This window comes from Elephas maximus, chromosome 9 (assembly GCF_024166365.1).
Source record: "Elephas maximus indicus isolate mEleMax1 chromosome 9, mEleMax1 primary haplotype, whole genome shotgun sequence".
Lineage (NCBI taxonomy): Eukaryota > Metazoa > Chordata > Mammalia > Proboscidea > Elephantidae > Elephas > Elephas maximus.
In genome coordinates this window covers 121,541,563-121,558,433 of record NC_064827.1, presented here as the reverse complement: position 1 = coordinate 121,558,433, position 16,871 = coordinate 121,541,563, and the positions used below count along the sequence as shown (strand labels likewise).

At 41.9% G+C, this 16,871-nt stretch overlaps 1 long non-coding RNA gene across 1 annotated transcript in view; it reads right to left on the bottom strand.

Moving 5' to 3' along the window:
* The window catches only part of LOC126082773 (uncharacterized), a 55,669-nt gene that overhangs the window by 13,172 nt on the left and 25,626 nt on the right, over nt 1–16,871 (bottom strand). The window contains exons 3-4 of the long non-coding RNA XR_007518645.1: nt 12,018–12,156; nt 11,684–11,787 (exon numbers count right to left, since the gene is read on the bottom strand). This is a non-coding gene — a long non-coding RNA (uncharacterized LOC126082773). The remainder of the gene's footprint in view (nt 1–11,683; nt 11,788–12,017; nt 12,157–16,871) is intronic.

Genomic DNA, 16,871 nt, shown 5'->3' with positions numbered 1-16,871 from the left:
GTACACATCATGGGAAAAAATTGTTGGGCTAACTGACAAACAGAAGAATCAAGGAGCAAGCCTGCTTATCTTGAGTGCCTAGATGCAATAATTTGCCTCACCATTCATCTGGATTAAAAATTATTTAAAGTTGCTCCATAATAGAAGCTCAAGTCCTAAGAAAAGTCGCCAAGATTTTGCTTTTATCAATCACCATGAGTAGCTTTAAAAAATATCAGGATGATTTTTCTTGAACCTCTCTAACTTCATTATCTAAGCTAAGATGTGAGTAGAGTTGTACATTGTAGCTGCCAGAGAAAACACAAAGATAGGTGCATGCAACAAGGTACTTCCCTGGTTGCAGAGAATTAAGGATTGGGCAATGTCCAGGGAGGCAGAAGCATTCTTTTCACAGTGGTTTGGCAAAAACTGTGGATGGTGAAGATAGAAATATTCATCGGGTCCTATCAAGTTAATAGTTCAGATAAAAATGAGAAATTACAACGGCCACATTATGAAATGGCTTTGTCACATAATTGTAGCAAAGAGGGGAGAAGAACCCTTGTCTCCTCTAGGCTTCCAATTCTACATGCCTTTTTCTACATTACCCTCCTGAGTCAAAATATCTTCCCCAGGGTCAAGAAACTATGTTAGTGCCAGCAGGGAAATGTTCTGAGTGAAGGCTGTCAGTGTGGAACACTCCTCCTCGATGTCTCTCTCCTTCCCTTACACCCTCCCATCTGAAGGTCACTACTGCTGTGAGAGCAGGATTAAAGTTGGTCTCACATTTCTTTTCTTATTGCAACCACTTGGGGTTGGCACCCTTCATCTCTAATGACCAATTTTCCAACCAGGCCTCTCTTCTTGAAACAACCACACAATGAGTGCTCTTTCAACTCATTTTCATATTAATACACTGAAAATTATGCTCATGATGAAAAAAAAGTCAAAGATACTGTATTTAATGAACATTCTGCCTTGACTCCCACAAAGATACGAGCACGTACCTTGATGAGACTGGATTCCAAAGAGCAAGGGTGTGAGTGGGGCTTCATGGCTCAGAATGGCCAGTTAGGAGTCAGATGGGAGCAAGTGTGTGTGTGATTTGACTTTGTTGAGTAGAGTTCTGTTTTGGTCTCGAGATTCCCACCCATTTCAGGGCCACAGGGCTCTATCTAACACCTAAAGAGACCAGGGCTGTAGCACATTAAGCCCATTAGCGTCAGAGAAGAAAAAAAAATTTCTTCTTCCTCGCCCTTATATCTGCTCCCATGCCAATAAGCCGAGGTGCACAAGAGAGTTTGATGATTATTCAATATCCAGATAATCAAAATGACCCACTTGCAATCTCTATAATGTGACAGCACAGTCCCCATTTCCACCCCAGATTTCCCATGTCCATTCAACCAGCTCCTATCCCTTTCTGCCTTCTCATCCCGCGTCCGGGCAGGAATTGCCCATTTAGTCTCGTGTATCCACTTCAACTAAGAAGTATACACTTGACGAGTATTATTTCATATTTTGTATTCCCCTCTAATCTTGTCTGAAGTGTTGCCTTCAGGAATGGTTTTAGTTATGGGTTAACAGAGAGTCTGGGAGCATGTCCTCTGGGGTTCCTCTAGTCTCTGTCTGACCATTAAGCCTGGTCTTTTTCCATGAAATGGAGTTCTGCTCTGCACTTCCTCCCGCTGCATCTTGGACTCTCTGTTGTGTTCCCTATCAGGCTGGTCATTATTGGTACTGGCTCTTCTGGTGGAGTCTCTGGTTTATGCGGACCTTTAGTGTCTCGGACTATTATTCTCCTTGTCTCTTTGGTGTTCTTCATTCTCCTTCAATCCAAGTGTGTTGGGGCCAACTGATGCATCTTAGATGGCCAATCACAAACTTTTAAGACCCCACAGGCCACTCACCAAAGTGGGATGCAGAACACTTTCCTAATAAACTTTTTGATGCCAATTGACCTAGACGTCTCCCGAAACTATGCTTTCCAGATCCCAGCCTCAGCTACTCTGTCCCTCAAAGTGTTTGGATATGTTCAGGAAACTTCTTAGCTTTTGCTTTGGTCCTGTTATGCTGACTTATCCTGTATTCTGTGTTGTCCTGCCCTCCACCAAAGATGATCCTTGTCTACAAACTGATTAGTGAACTCCCCATCCCTCCCTCCCGACACTCCTAACCATCAAAGAATGCTTTCTTTTGTGTTAAACCTTTGCTTGAGTTCTTACAATAGTGGTCTCATACAATATTTGTCCTTCTGTTACTGACTAGTTTCACTCAGCAGAATGCCCTCCAAAGTCATCCATGCTGTAAGATGTCTTGAGGATTCATCATTGTTCTTTATTGTTGCATAGTATTCCATTTTGTGTATGTACCATAATTTGTTTATCTATTCTGTTGATGGGCACCTTTTTGCTATTGTGAACAATGATGCAATGAACATGTGCATGCATGTCTATTTGTGTGACATCTCTTATTTCTCTAGGATATATTCCAAGGAGTGGGATTGCTGGATCATATCCTACTTCTATTTCTAGCTTTTTAAGGAAGTACCAAATCTATTTCCAAAGTGGTTGTACCATTTTACATTCCCACCAGCAGTGTATAAGTGTTCAAGTCTCTCCATAACCTCTCCAACATTTATTATTTCATGACTTTTGGATTAGCCTTGCTGGGGAGAGATGGTTTCTCATCGTAGTCTTAATTTGCATTTCTCTAATGGCTTCGAAACAAAGTTGGAAACAAAGAAGGACCAGTACTTGGAAAATATGGCCTTGGTGAAAAACAATGCTGGAGATCAAGTGATAGAATTTTGCAAGACCAACGACTTCTTCATTGCAAATACCTTCTTTCACCAACATAAACGGCGACTATACACATGGACCTCGCCAGATGGAACACACAGAAATCAAATTGACTACATCTGTGGAAAGAGACGATGGAAATTTCAGTATCATCAGTCAGAACAAGGCCAGGGGCCGACTGTGGAAGAGACCATCAATTGATCATATGCAAGTTCAAGGTGAAACTGAAGAAAATCACAGCAAGTCCATGAGAGCCAAAATACAACCTGGAGTATATCCCACCTGAATTTAGAGACCACCTCAAGAATAGATTTGACACATTGAACACTAGTGACCAAGGAACAGACAAGTTGTGGAATGACATCAAGAACATCATCCATGAAGAAAGCAAAAGGTCACCAAAAAGACAGGAAAGAAAGGAAAGACCAAGATGGATGTCAGAGGAGACTCTGAAACTTGCTCTTGAGCAATGAGCAGCTAAAGCAAAAGGAAGAATTGATGAAGTAAAAGAACTGAACAGCAGATTTCAAAGGGCCTCTCCAGAAGACAAAGTAAAGTATTATAATGACATGTGCAAAGAGCTGGAGAAGGAAAACCAAAAGGGAAGAACATGCTCGACGTTTCTCAAGCTGAAAGAACCGAAGAAAAAATTCAAGCCTCAAGTTCCAATAGTGAAGGATTCCATGGGAAAAATATTAAACGACACAGGAGGCATCAAAAGAAGATGGAAGGAATACACAGAGTCATTATACAAAAAAGAATTAGCAGATGTTCAACCATTTCAAGAGGTGGTATATGATCAGGAACCGATGGTACTGAAGGCAGAAGTCCAAGCTGCTCTGAAGGCACTGGTGAAAAACAAGCCTCCAGGAATTGATGGAATATCAATTGAGATGTTTCAACAAACAGATGCAGTGCTGGAGGGCCTCACTCGTCTATGCCAAGAAATATGGAAGACAGCTTCGTGGCCAACTGACTAACCAAGATCCATATTTATACCTATTCCCAAGAAGGGCAATCCAACTGAATGTGGAAATTATAGAAGACCATCATTAATATCACATGCAAGCAAAATTTTGCTGAAGATCATTCAAAAGTGGCTACAGCAGTGTATCGACCGGGAACTGCCAGAAATTCAGGCTGGATTCAGAAGAGGACATGGAACCAGGGATATCATTGCTGATGTCAGATGGATCCTCGCTGATAGCAGAGAATACCAGAAGGACCTTTACCTGTGTTTTATTGACTATGCAAAGGCATTCAAGTGAGTGGATCGTAACAAATTATGGATAACATCGCAAAGAATGGGAATTTCAGAACACTTAATTGTGTTCATCAGGAACCTTTACACAGATCAAGAGGCAGTTGTTCGGACAGAACAAGGGGATGCTGATTGATTTAAAGTCAGGAAAGGTGTGCATCAGGGTTGTATTCTTTCACCATATCTATTTAATCTGTATGCTGAGCAAATAATACGAGAAGCTGGACTATATGAAGAACGGGGCATAGGATTGGAGGAAGACTCATTAACAACCTGCGTTATGCAGATGACACAACCTTGCTTGCTGAAATTAAGAGGACTTGAAGCACTTACTAATGAAGATCAAAGACCATAGCCTTCAGTATGGATTACACCTCAACATAAAGAAAACAAAAATCCTCACAACTGGACCAATAAGCAACATCATGATAAACGGAGAAAAGATTGAAGTTGTCAAGGATTTCATTTTCCTTGGATCCACAATCAGCAGCCATGGATGCAACAGTCAAGAAATCAAAAGACTCATTGCATTGGGCAAATCTGCTGCAAAGGACCTCTTCAAAGTGTTGAAGAGCAAAGATGTCACCTTGAAGGCTATTGTGTTCCTGACCCAAGCCATGCTATTTTCCATCACATCATATGCACGTGAAAGCTGGACAATGAATAAGGAAGACCGAAGAAGAGCTGACGCCTTTGAACTGTGGTGTTGGCGAAGAATATTAAATATACCATGGACTGCCAAAAGAACGAACAAATCTGTCTTGGAAGAAGTGCAGCCAGAATGCTCCTTAGAGGTGAGGATGGCGAGACTGCGTCTTACATACTTTGGACATGTTGTCATTAGGGATCAGTCCCTGGAGAAGGACATCATGCTTGGCAGAGTACAGGGTCAGCAGAAAAGAGGAAGACCTTCAACGAGGTGGATTGACACAGTGGCTGCGACAATGAGCTCAAGCATAACGATTGTAAGGATGGCGCATGACCGGGCAGTGTTTCGTTCTGTTGTGCATAGGGTCGCTATGAGTCAGAACCGACTCGAGGGCACCTAACACCAACAACAATGGCTAATAATCGTGAGCATTTCCTCATGTGTCTCTTAGACACTGGAATGTCTTCTGTGATGAAGTGTCTGTTCATATCCTCTGCCCATTTTTTAAATGGGTTATTCGTCTTTTTTTGGTTGACGTGCGGCAGCATCTTGTAGATTTTAGAGATTAGACCCTTATTGGATATGAGGTAGTCAAATTTTTTTCCCAGACTGTAGGTTCTCTCTTTAGTCTTTTGGTGAAGCCTTTGGATGAGCATAAGTGTTTGAGCGTAAGTGTGAGGAGCTCCCAGTTTTCTAGTTTCTCTCGTGGCGTTTGTGCATTGTTAGTTATGGTTCGTACAGTATTTATGCAATGCATTAGGGTTTCCAGCATTTTCCCTATTTTTTCTTCCATGACCTTTAACATTTTAGATTTGATATTTGGGTGTTTGATCCATTTTGTCTTAGATTTTTTGTACATAGTGTGAGGTTATGTGTCTTCCTTCATTTTTTTTTTCAGATGAATATACAGTTATATCAGCACCATTTCTTAAAAAGACTGAGTTTTCCCCATTTAACGGACTTGGGGCCTTTGGCAAATATCAGCTGCTTGGAGCTGGATGAATTTATGTTTGGGTTCTCACTTCTCTTCCACTGGCCTATGTATCTGTTGTACCAGTAGCAGGCTGTTTTTACTACAGTGTTGGTATACTAGGTCCTCAAATCAGGTAGTGTGAGGCCTCCCACTTTGTTCTTTTTCTTCAGTAATGCTTTACTTATCTGGGGCCTCTTTCCTTTCCATACGATGTTGGTAATTTGTTTCTCCATCTCGTTAAAGAAATGCCTTTGGAATTGGGATCAGGATTGCCCTGTATTTGTAGAAAGCTTTGGGTAAAATTAACATTTTCACAATGTTGAATCTTCCTATCTATGAGCATGGTATGTTTTTCCGCTTTGGAGGTCTCTTTTGGGTTCTTGCAGTAGCGTCCTGTAGTTTTCTTTGTATAGGACTTTTTTGTCTGTGCTTAGGTTTTTCCTAAGTATATTATCTTCTTGGGGGTTAATGTAAGTGCTATTGATTTCCTTTTCAGAGTTCTCTTTGTTGGTGTAGAGGAATCCAACTGGTTTTGACATGTTTTTCTTGTATCCTGATACATTGCTGAAATCTTCTATTGGTTCCAGTAGTTTTCTTGTGCATTCTTTAGGGCTTTCTGTGTATGGGATCATATCATCTGTAAATAGAGATATTTATACTTCTTCCTTACCAATCTGGATGTCCTTTATTTCTTCTTCTTGCCTTATTGTTCAGGCTGGGACCTCCAACACAATGTTGATTAAGAGTGGTGATAAAGGACATCCTTGTCTGGTTCCCATTCTCAAGGGGACTGGGTTCAGAGTCTCTGCATGAGAATGATGTTGGCTGTTGGCTTAGTATAAATGCCCTTTATTATGTTGAGGAATTTCTCTTCGATTCCTATTCTGCAGAAAGTATTCATCAGGAATGGGTGTTGGAATTTGTCAAATGCCTTTTCAGCGGCAGTTGATAATATCATGTGGTTCTTTTGTATTATTTATGCAATGGATTACATTGTTTTTTGTTTTTAATGTTGAACCATCCCTACATACCTGCTATGAATCCTATTGGGTCATGATGAACTATTTTTTTGATAGGCTGTTGAATTCTATTGGCTAGAATTTTGTTGAGGACTTTTGCATCTATGTCCGTGAAGGTTATTGGTCTGTAATTTTCCTTTTTGTGGTGTCTTTACCTGGCTTTGGTAACAGGGTTAGGCTGGCTTCATAGAATGAGTTCAGGAGTACTCCTTCCTTTTCTATGCTCTGAAATACCTTTATTTCTACTGGTGTTACCTCTTCACTGAAAGTTTGGTAGAATTCTCTAGTGAAGGCATTTGAGTCAAGGCTTGTTTTTGTTAAGAGTTTTTTTTTTTAATTACCTCTTCAATCTCATTTTTGTTATGGGTTTATTTAGCTTTTCTACCTCAGTTTGTGTCGGTTTACGTACGTAGTGTGTTTCTAGAAATTTGTCCATTTCCTCTAGGTTTTCAAATCAATTGGAGTATAAGTTTTCGTAGTATGCTATTGTGGTCGTCTTTATTTCAGTTGGGTCTGTTGCGATTTCGCCCATCTCATCTCTTATTATTATTTTTTTTTCATCTCTTATTCAGTTTATTTGCTTCCTCACCTGTTTTTCTTCCGCCCAATGGTTTGTCAATTTTGTGGATCTTTGTGAAGAATCAACATTTGGTCTTGTTGACTATCTGAATTATTTTTCTATTCTCTATTTATTTCTGCTCTAATTTTTATTATTTCCTTTCTTCTGATGCCTGAGGGCTACTTTTGCTGCTCTCTTTCTATTTGTTCCAGTTGTAGGGTTAATATTTTTATTCTGGACTTTCTTTTTTTCTGATGTGTGTGTTCATTGCTGTAAATTGACCTCAAAGCACTGTTTTTGCTATGTTCCAAAGGTTCTGGTAAGATGTGTATTCTCATTCGATTCTATGAATTTCTTTATTCTGTCCTTGATTTCTTCTATAACCCAGTAGTTTTTGAGCAAAGTGTCATTGGTCTTGCAAAATTCTATCATTCGGTGTCTTGCATAATTTCTATCACCGAGGCCATGCTTTTCAACTACCGATCCTTCTTCTTTGTTTCCAACTTTCACATTCCAATCACCAGTAATTATGGATGTATCTTGATTACAAGCCCCCATGTGTTTGTCACTTTTTCATACTGTGGGGCCTTGCACAAGTTGCTGGAAGCTATGCCACTGGTATTCAGATATCAGCAGGGTCACCCATGGAGGACAGGTTTCAGCTGAGCTTCCTTAGACAGACTAGGAAGAAGGACCCAGCAGTCTACTTCTGAAAAGCATTAGCCAGTGAAAACCTTATTGATAAAAGGGGAACATTGTCTGATATGGTGCAGGAAGATGAGCCACCCACATTGGAAGGCACTCAAAAGACGACTGGGGAAGAGCTGCCTCCTCAAAGTAGAGTCAACCTTAATGATGTGAATGCAGTCAAGCTTTTGGGACCTTCATTTGCTGATGTTGCATGGCTCAAAATGAGAAGAAACACCTGCAAATATCCATTAATAATGGGAACCTGGACTGTACAATGTATAAATCTAGGAAAATGGGAAATAATCAAAAATAAAATGGAACACATAAACATCAATATCTCAGGCATTAGTGAACTGAAATGGACTGGTATTGACCATTTTGAATTGGACAGTCATATAGTCTACTATGCTGGGAATGAGAACTTGAAGAGGAATAGTGTTGCATTCATCATTAAAATGAACATTTCAAAATCTATCCTGAAGAACAACGCTGTCAGTGATAGGATAATATTCACATGCCTACAAGGAAGACTAGTTAATATGACTATTATTCAAATTTACACACCAACCACTAAAGCCAAAGATGGAGAAACAGAAGATTTTTATCACCTGCTGCAGTCTGAAAAAATAAGAAATGTGAGGCCAACTTAAATCCAGCTGTCAGAGCAGTAGCGGTTTCTGGATGGGCAGCTGTAGGGGCAGCAGAGAGAGGGTGAGGAGGAGAGTTCCACATTGATCGCCTTCACTCAAAAAGTGTCCTCACTGGCACTAACAACCCTGGTGGTGTAGTGCTTAAGAGGTATGGCTGCTAACTAAAAGGTTGGCAGTTTGAATCCTCCAGGTGCCCGCTGAAAACCCTAACAAGCTGTTCTACTCTGTCCTGTGGGTTCACGATGAGTCAGAATGGACTCAAAGGCAACGGGTTTGGGCACTAAAATAGTTTCTTATCCCTGTAGGAAGATATTTTGACTCAAGAGGAAATGTAGAAAAATGCAACAGCAGTAACTTTGTAGTGGAAAAGCAGAGAATTCATCCAGAGGAGACAAGGGTTCTTCTCTCCTCTTTGCTACAATTATGTGAGAAAGTCAATTTTTAATGTGGTCCTCACGAATTGCTTCATGATTTCTGATTGTTATCTGAATTATAAAACTGATGGGACCCTATCAATATTTCTATCTACAGCATCCACAGTGTTTGCCCAACCTCTGTGAAAAGAGAGCCTCCAAGCAGCTTCTGCCTCTCTGGAAATTCCTCTGCAGCCAGAGGGTACTTTCTTGCATGTGCCTTTCTTTGTATTCTCTCTGGCAGGTACAATGTACAACTCTACTCACAGCTTAGATGATACAGTTAGAGAGAGTCAAGAAAATCATCGTAATATTTTTTAAAGCTACTTGTGATTTATATAAGTAAAATATTGGCAACTTTTCTCGGGATTTGAACTTCTACCATAAGGCAAACATAAAGGATGTTCAATCCAGACTTTCCTATTATGGGAATGGTCAGGCAAATCATTGTATCTAGGCACTCAAGAAAAGCAGGCTTGCTCCTTGATTCTTCTGCTTGTCAGTTGGTCTATCCATTTTTTTCCCATGATGTACACTCAAGGAAGTGGGGCCACTGGATTTGAACGAGTGAAGTCAAGTCCAATATTCAAACATTGCATTGTGGAGAAACAAGCATGTCCAATTCTGCAATTTATTTTTCTAATTGAAAATCTTTGACCCTGGAAGCATATGTGATTAAATAAGCCCATATGAAACTTACCAAGATTGGCCATGAAAGGGCGAAGCCAAAAGTCCTTTGGACCCGGCTCCCTGACCATTCTTGTGGAAAGGTCTAAAACAGGTACTGTTCACTGATAAAAATCATCTCCTATCTCCCGGCTCTGTACATCATCAGCCCTTGCAGCAATTTCCTTCATGCAGTCTTGCTGTGGGATTTTCATTCCTGGGTCAAGATGCTGAGACTCTCCCATTCCTCTCTCCTAAATCTCAGTATCCATGTCTTAAAATGTCTTACCACTTACAAATTAAATAAAGCAAAGAAAATCAAGCACACAAGAACCAAGAAAATATACCACCTATGTATAATTTATATATTGCAATCCACAAAGTGTTCTCAATATACAAAACAATCTTGGAAAAGAAGAACAAACTATAGGACACACACTTCAAGATTTAAAATAGCAGTAAGCACATGCAGTACACTAAACATTCTGGTTCTGCCATAAGAATAGACAGAGACCAAAGAAATAGAATTGAGGGTCCAGAAATGAATTTGTAGTCTTTTTTTTTTTTTGCTCAATTTGTTTCAGCAATAATGCTACGTCCATTCAATGTGCAAAGAATGGTCTCTTTAACAAATGATGTTCGGACAACTGGATCTCCACACAGAAACGCATGAAGGTGGACACGTATTCCACACCACACAGAAAAATTTACTTGAACGGGATAGATGACCTAAATATGAGAACTAAAACCATAAAACCCTTAAAATTAAGCATCAGAGTTATATTTCATGTTTCCCCCCCACACACTTTCGTAGATATGACATAAGAAACAAATAGATAAATTTCTGTTGGTGAATTTAAATCTTTTGTGCATCAGTGAGCACTATCGAGAAAGCGAAGACAACTACAGGTTGCGAGAGCATACATGGAATCTCTATATTCCTTAAAAAAGGGTTTTATATTCAGAAATAGAAGGAGTGCCTAGAACTAAACACAGAAACACAAACTACCCAATTTAAGAAAGTGGCAAAAGGCATAAATAAGCATTATTCCTAAGAAAATACAAATGGCCAGTATGCACATGAAAAGAGGCATCATCAGTCATTAGGGAAATGCAAATCAAAATCACAATGAGGTATCAGTCCACGTCCCAATGACGGCTATTGCCAGAAAACAAAAACAAAAACAAACAAAAGAGCGTTAGTGAGAATGGAAGAAGCTGGGAGCCATGTGCATTGCTAGTGTGCATCTGAGGTCCTGCAGCCCCTGTAGTACACAGTTTGGTGGCTCCTCAAATAATCTAACAAAGAATTGCCATATGACCCTGTCATTCCACTCCTGGGCATATACACAAAAGAACTGAAAGTAAGAAAACACATACATGGACACTGATGTTTACTGCAACATTACTCACTGAATCAAAAAGGTGGAAACCACCCTAGTGTCCATGAAAAGACGACTGGATACACAAAACGTGACATATAGATACATGCAATATTATGCAGCCATACAGAGCAATATGATTCTGTTATTTTCAATAAGTGGATGAACCTTGAAAACACTGTTCTGAATGAAATAACTGAAATCCCAAGAAAAATTATTGCATGATCCCACTTACATGAAAATCTACAATATGCAAAGACATACAGCAGCTTGATAGCTAGGAGGGCTGGAGGCAGAAAGCATGGGGGGTGATTTCTAAAAACAAAGGAACAAAATCAACAAGAATATTCAAAACCAAATGAAAACAAACCTATGAAATCCTAGCATGTATTATTGATCAAATATTATATTTAAAATATGTCATATTTTGCAATATAAAAGAAGGCCAACCACCATTCTCCCAACAAAAGAGTACATATAGTACCAACTACAGTCATCATGTTGGGAGTAAAATATGAAGCAGGCTGGCAAGGCTACAAGGAATCCATTTGTACTACAGAGAAGCAGTTACTGGATCATTCCACAAAGAGGTATCAGTACACTTTTGGGCAGTAGAATCCACCATCATGAAGGACACTCACCTTAAGGTGAAGAAGTCTTTGGGTGGTCCAAGTGAGGTAGGAGGCGTGTGTGCAGTCACCTGGGGTCCACCATGGTCATTTGACATCCTCTGGTGTGTTTGAAGCTGGACATGACGTGGGGGAAAATAAAGAAGGTCAGATCACCCTATCAGAAAAACAGGACGCTGAGATGAGGCTCCCAGTGCTAGCAGCATCCTGAGGCTTCAGAAAAGAAAGGTCTCAGGGAAGTAAGAGCCATGTCTATTCACAGGTGGGCTTCCCCAAGCTCTCTAGATCTACTCTCCCCACCCTTTCTCAGGGGCAGGGCTTCCCCATGGCCTCCCCTGTCACTTACCTGACCCAAACCACTGCGTTGCTTCTCCCACTCCCACTGAACTGGCACCACGCCTGCCTGGGAAGGTGGGGATCCCAATCAACTGATCAGACACACCAGAGGAAACCATTCCATTCTATCTTTCAGATCCTGAGGCCACCTGTGACAGAAGAAACAAGGGGTGAGGCTGGGGAGCCCTACTATAAGAATGGAACTGTCATCTTCCTCCAGATTGTTCAAGGAAAACAGACCAGTTCCTCATCTCCCTTACCTGTCAGCTCCCCTGAGCCAACAAAGCTAGACCAGGCCACACATACCTGCACAGGTGTGACTGAGGCCTTCACCTGCATCTCACGCCTCTCAGCACTGGGTCACATCAGAAGGTTCACCCTACCCACAACCAAGGCTGGAGGGATTCTGGCTGTGCAAATCTGTATCTGGCTGTTTTTCAGCTGACCGAGGTCCTGTCATCTCAGGGTTCTTGCAGTCCTCTCTTCCCAGGCCCAGGAGCTAACACTGAGTTTTCCATACCTCCTGAGTTACTGGTGCTGTTTGACTTTAGAAAGCCTCCCTAGCTCTGAGGGACAGACTTTTGGTGGGATTGGCAAGCCAGGATTGGTCAGGTGCACCTTTCTTATCAAAGTGACATCTTGCATTTTTACAACTGTAAGGACGTCTTTTAAGAACGTCTTTTGCAGCAGATTTGCACAAGGCAAAAGTCCTTTGATGTCCTGACTACTGTTTTCATGGTTCTTAACTGTTGATTCAAGGGGCATGAAATCCTTGACAACTTCATATATGTCTCTTTTTACTTTGTCTTTCCAGTGGGAAGATTTTCATTTCCATTATGTTCAAGTGTAATCCACACTGAAGGCTGTGGTCTCTGACCTTCATCAGGTAGTTCTTCGAGTTTTCTTCATTGTCACCAGGCAGTGTCATCTGCGTATCCCAGGTTGTCAGTGACATTCCTCCACTGCTGATGCCCCATTCTTCTTCATATATTCTGGCTTCTCAGGTTATTTGTTAGGGATAGAGATTGAAAAATGAGATGAAAGGATACAATATTGCCACACCTCTTTCCCATGGACATATAGAAGGGCCTAAGTCCCCCAAACGCTCCACTCACACTCTCCAATAGAGTCCCCCTACGATGTCTATATGTTCTTGCTTAACACATTCTAACGATACACAGGCAGATACACAGACAGATAGAATGACACACACACGTGCGCGCGCACACACACACAGACACGCACACACACACACTGACCAATGATGTGTTGGTAAATATTTATCCATTCACTCTCCACTGCAAGTGCTGCAAGTCTGCTTTGTGAAGATTGACAACTCACCTGATAGAAGTCATCCTGCCATGGCTAATTTCAAGGTACTAGCCTGATGTCACTGACCCCCAGTGGGCAGAGATAAGCACCACCTAGTATCCCAAGTTAATAGGAGCCGATGCCAGCATACCTGATCCACTTTCCTATTAACATGTACACACATTCCACCTGCACCACGAGAAGGACCTTCAACTCCCACCCATAATATGTAAACCAAACGTCACTATATATCTCCAGAACACACAGCTCACAACTCCTAAACACACACATACAACTATGACCCACAACCTGAATATACAAACATACCACATCCTGCTGCTTATAGTTTTACAACAAAAACCGTACGGACCATGAACACTCACAGTCATTACTACGACGATGTATATACTCTCCACACGTGCCTGAACACACACACGTACAACAAACAGTACATATATACTCACTGAACACCGTACACACAATCTAGCTCTCTAACACCACCAAGTTCAAAATCTCACTTCATAAGCCACAGACACACACCAAAACCCACATCTCTAAACACTAATAATACACAATTCCAAAATGCAGGCACCATTTATATAAACCCTCTCAGTTTCCAAATGTACATCCTGAACCTCCCACATCCTCCAGAATAAACAGCCCCGAAAACCAGTGACACCAAATAAACTCACAACTGCATACGACCTTTAGTATTAACATATGTAAGTACACCACATGGACACTAAAAATGCACATACAAGCTACACCACCAAATTCCGCAAGAATTAGACCAGAGTAGGCACAAAGAGGAACGTCAACTGCTTTCATACAGACACGAATCCCCCATACACTCACCCAAAACCCAACCATGTTCATACACCGCACACATTCAAGGATGCAGATAAAACTCCAAAACACCAACAATCCTTGCACTCTAGCTAATATACACACACAGCCCACACCCCTAAGTGGCCACGGGCTCACACGTGCCAGACACAACACACTGACACATACACACACACATATAGCCTCAATTTCTCAAAGTATACATCACCCAAAACACTATAGATTATCACACGTCTCTAGAATACAGCCTCTCTTCCCCAACCTCCGAACATGCCCAAACACACCTAGAAACACCCTAACATTCTCCAAAGAAACACTTGTAGAATTCTCCAAGAATAATTCACCCACCCACTCGTGACTTACACACACCAATATATACTCCCCATTCACAATGAAATATCTCTTGCACATCCTGAACAAATACACTGGAACCCCGTTCCAGGTCCGTATCTCACGTTCCAAAGCTGCCACATTCTCAGTATCTCACACATAACCATATCAACATGCCTCTACTACATGTAAACACAGTTCTCCCACACCCTGTGCAAACACACAGCCCCATATTCTCATCAGACACACTGTCCTCATTTTCCAGAATACACCATACTCTCTACTGAAAAAGAGTACACACAGCCCTGGAAAATATTCATCCAAACTGCCATGCCCCTTCATGAAACACACAAGTTCTTTACCCATACAACTGGCCTCATACCCTAAATCTAACCTAAATTATCCAGGGTACTGAAAGTATGCAACAACGACCCTGTATCTTCCAATACTAATAAAACGTCATGATGCCTGCCTACACATACTCCAACAATCCAAAATACTCAAACAGAAATCAATTTCAATTTTTCTAGTGTACAGAATCACACAAATCCCAGACCGAACATGGAAGAATGCATGTGCAACTCCAGAAAAGCACCCAAAGCAACACAACTGTACAACATGCCCTGAATACACACCAGCGATCCTCTCTCAGTCCCCAAATACACAAAAAGAACAGGCCCTACACCCAAACTAATACACACAGGCACACTCCCTCAGATGCCCAAATGTACAGCAGAGAAACCCACTCCAAACCTGCTATTAGGTACACAGGATGACCCAAAATTCACAGCAGGGGGGCCACGCCCTAAGTATTCCCTCGAGCCACAAATTGTAAAGAGCTCACCTCCGAGTCTCTGAGTGCACACGCCTGTATCTCATGCCCTGCACATTCCCACAAAATACACTCATACTGAACCACAAATATGCATACAGACACCGCCAACCTACACATACAAATATCGCTTTCCTAAGAACCCATTCACACATACACAACCCCCGAACTGTGAATTCACAGAAACACATGGCCAACAGACTCCCAAATAACAGGCATAGAAGCACCCACACCCCTCAATTCTCACAATCCCTACGAACCTCACAACTACATCTCTGTCCTATTTCAAGATACACACAACACCACACAAGTATCCACCCTCAAAAATCAAACACAAAACTCTCTCATCTCCTCAAGTACACACACAGACCACCGACAGCCTCTTAATATACACACGTGCCTCACATTCCAAATGCACCCACTGACACTCCCTCCACCCCTCCAGGATGGAAACACAAATACAACAACTTACAGCCTCAAATGCACACACAGTTGTGTGCTGCCAAAGGATTACACACCCGCACCGCCCTTCTGCAGAATTATACACACCTACAAAATGTCCCAGATACACATGGAGGAGTGACATACAATTTACTGATTTCAATCGAACATGCAGTACTCGTGGCTGGAAATCTTTTACACACACATCATCAGCAGGAGGCTTTTGTAGATCTTGGCAAACCTCTTGCATCCTTAACCCACCATGCTTGCAAGTCAATCATGATTCCACGCAGGACACTGCAAACAAATGCTTGGTTTTTAGTCAATTCAGCAAAGTCACTCACTTCCTGAGGAAATCAGTGTCATTTGAACATGAATGTTGGTTCATATGTTTCTTATGTTAACAAGGAAAACCTAAGAGAAACGAGGTCATACACTGGAACGTCACTGAATTTTCCTTGACACGAGCTCTTTCTGTGCTTAAACAGAGAGTGCTTTTCAAATCCTTAGATTGTTCAAAATTAGGTATTCTTCAGAACGCAACAGATAATGACTTGACACACTTGTCAGTTTAAAGAGGCATTATTGAAATTTCCCCCCTCATTTTCAGCCCACCAATTAGGAAAACAATCACTGCAGTCCTGAGATGCAGCCTTCGCCATTTCCCGTGGTATAAATACCGCCAGCACAGGACAAGCTGGCAACCTGAGGGCACTGAATTCTACACAGTGAAAGGGGGTCTCCCAATGCAAAACCCACGCCTGCGAATAACCCAAGAGCCTACAGGAGGGTAAAGCATAGCAGCAACATTACCAAGGATGTTTGCGTGTCCCTTACCTTCCTTTGTAATAGAACTGAGCGAGGAGAAAGCGGAAGAGCGGTGCGCTCCTGTGTGCAGGGTCTGAGGCCTCCCCTGGCACAGCCCCGCCCAGCCGCGAGGCCTACCCTTAGGGACCCTGCCTTCCCTGCTCCTGCCGCGCGCCTCCCTGAAGGGGACCTTCTGCAACTGACGCCTGAGGCCGTTAGAGGGCGGCAGTTCGCGCGCCCCAGAGCCCTGTCCCTGAGGTTGTGCGCATGCGTGAGCTCCTAGAGCAGGGCGGGCTT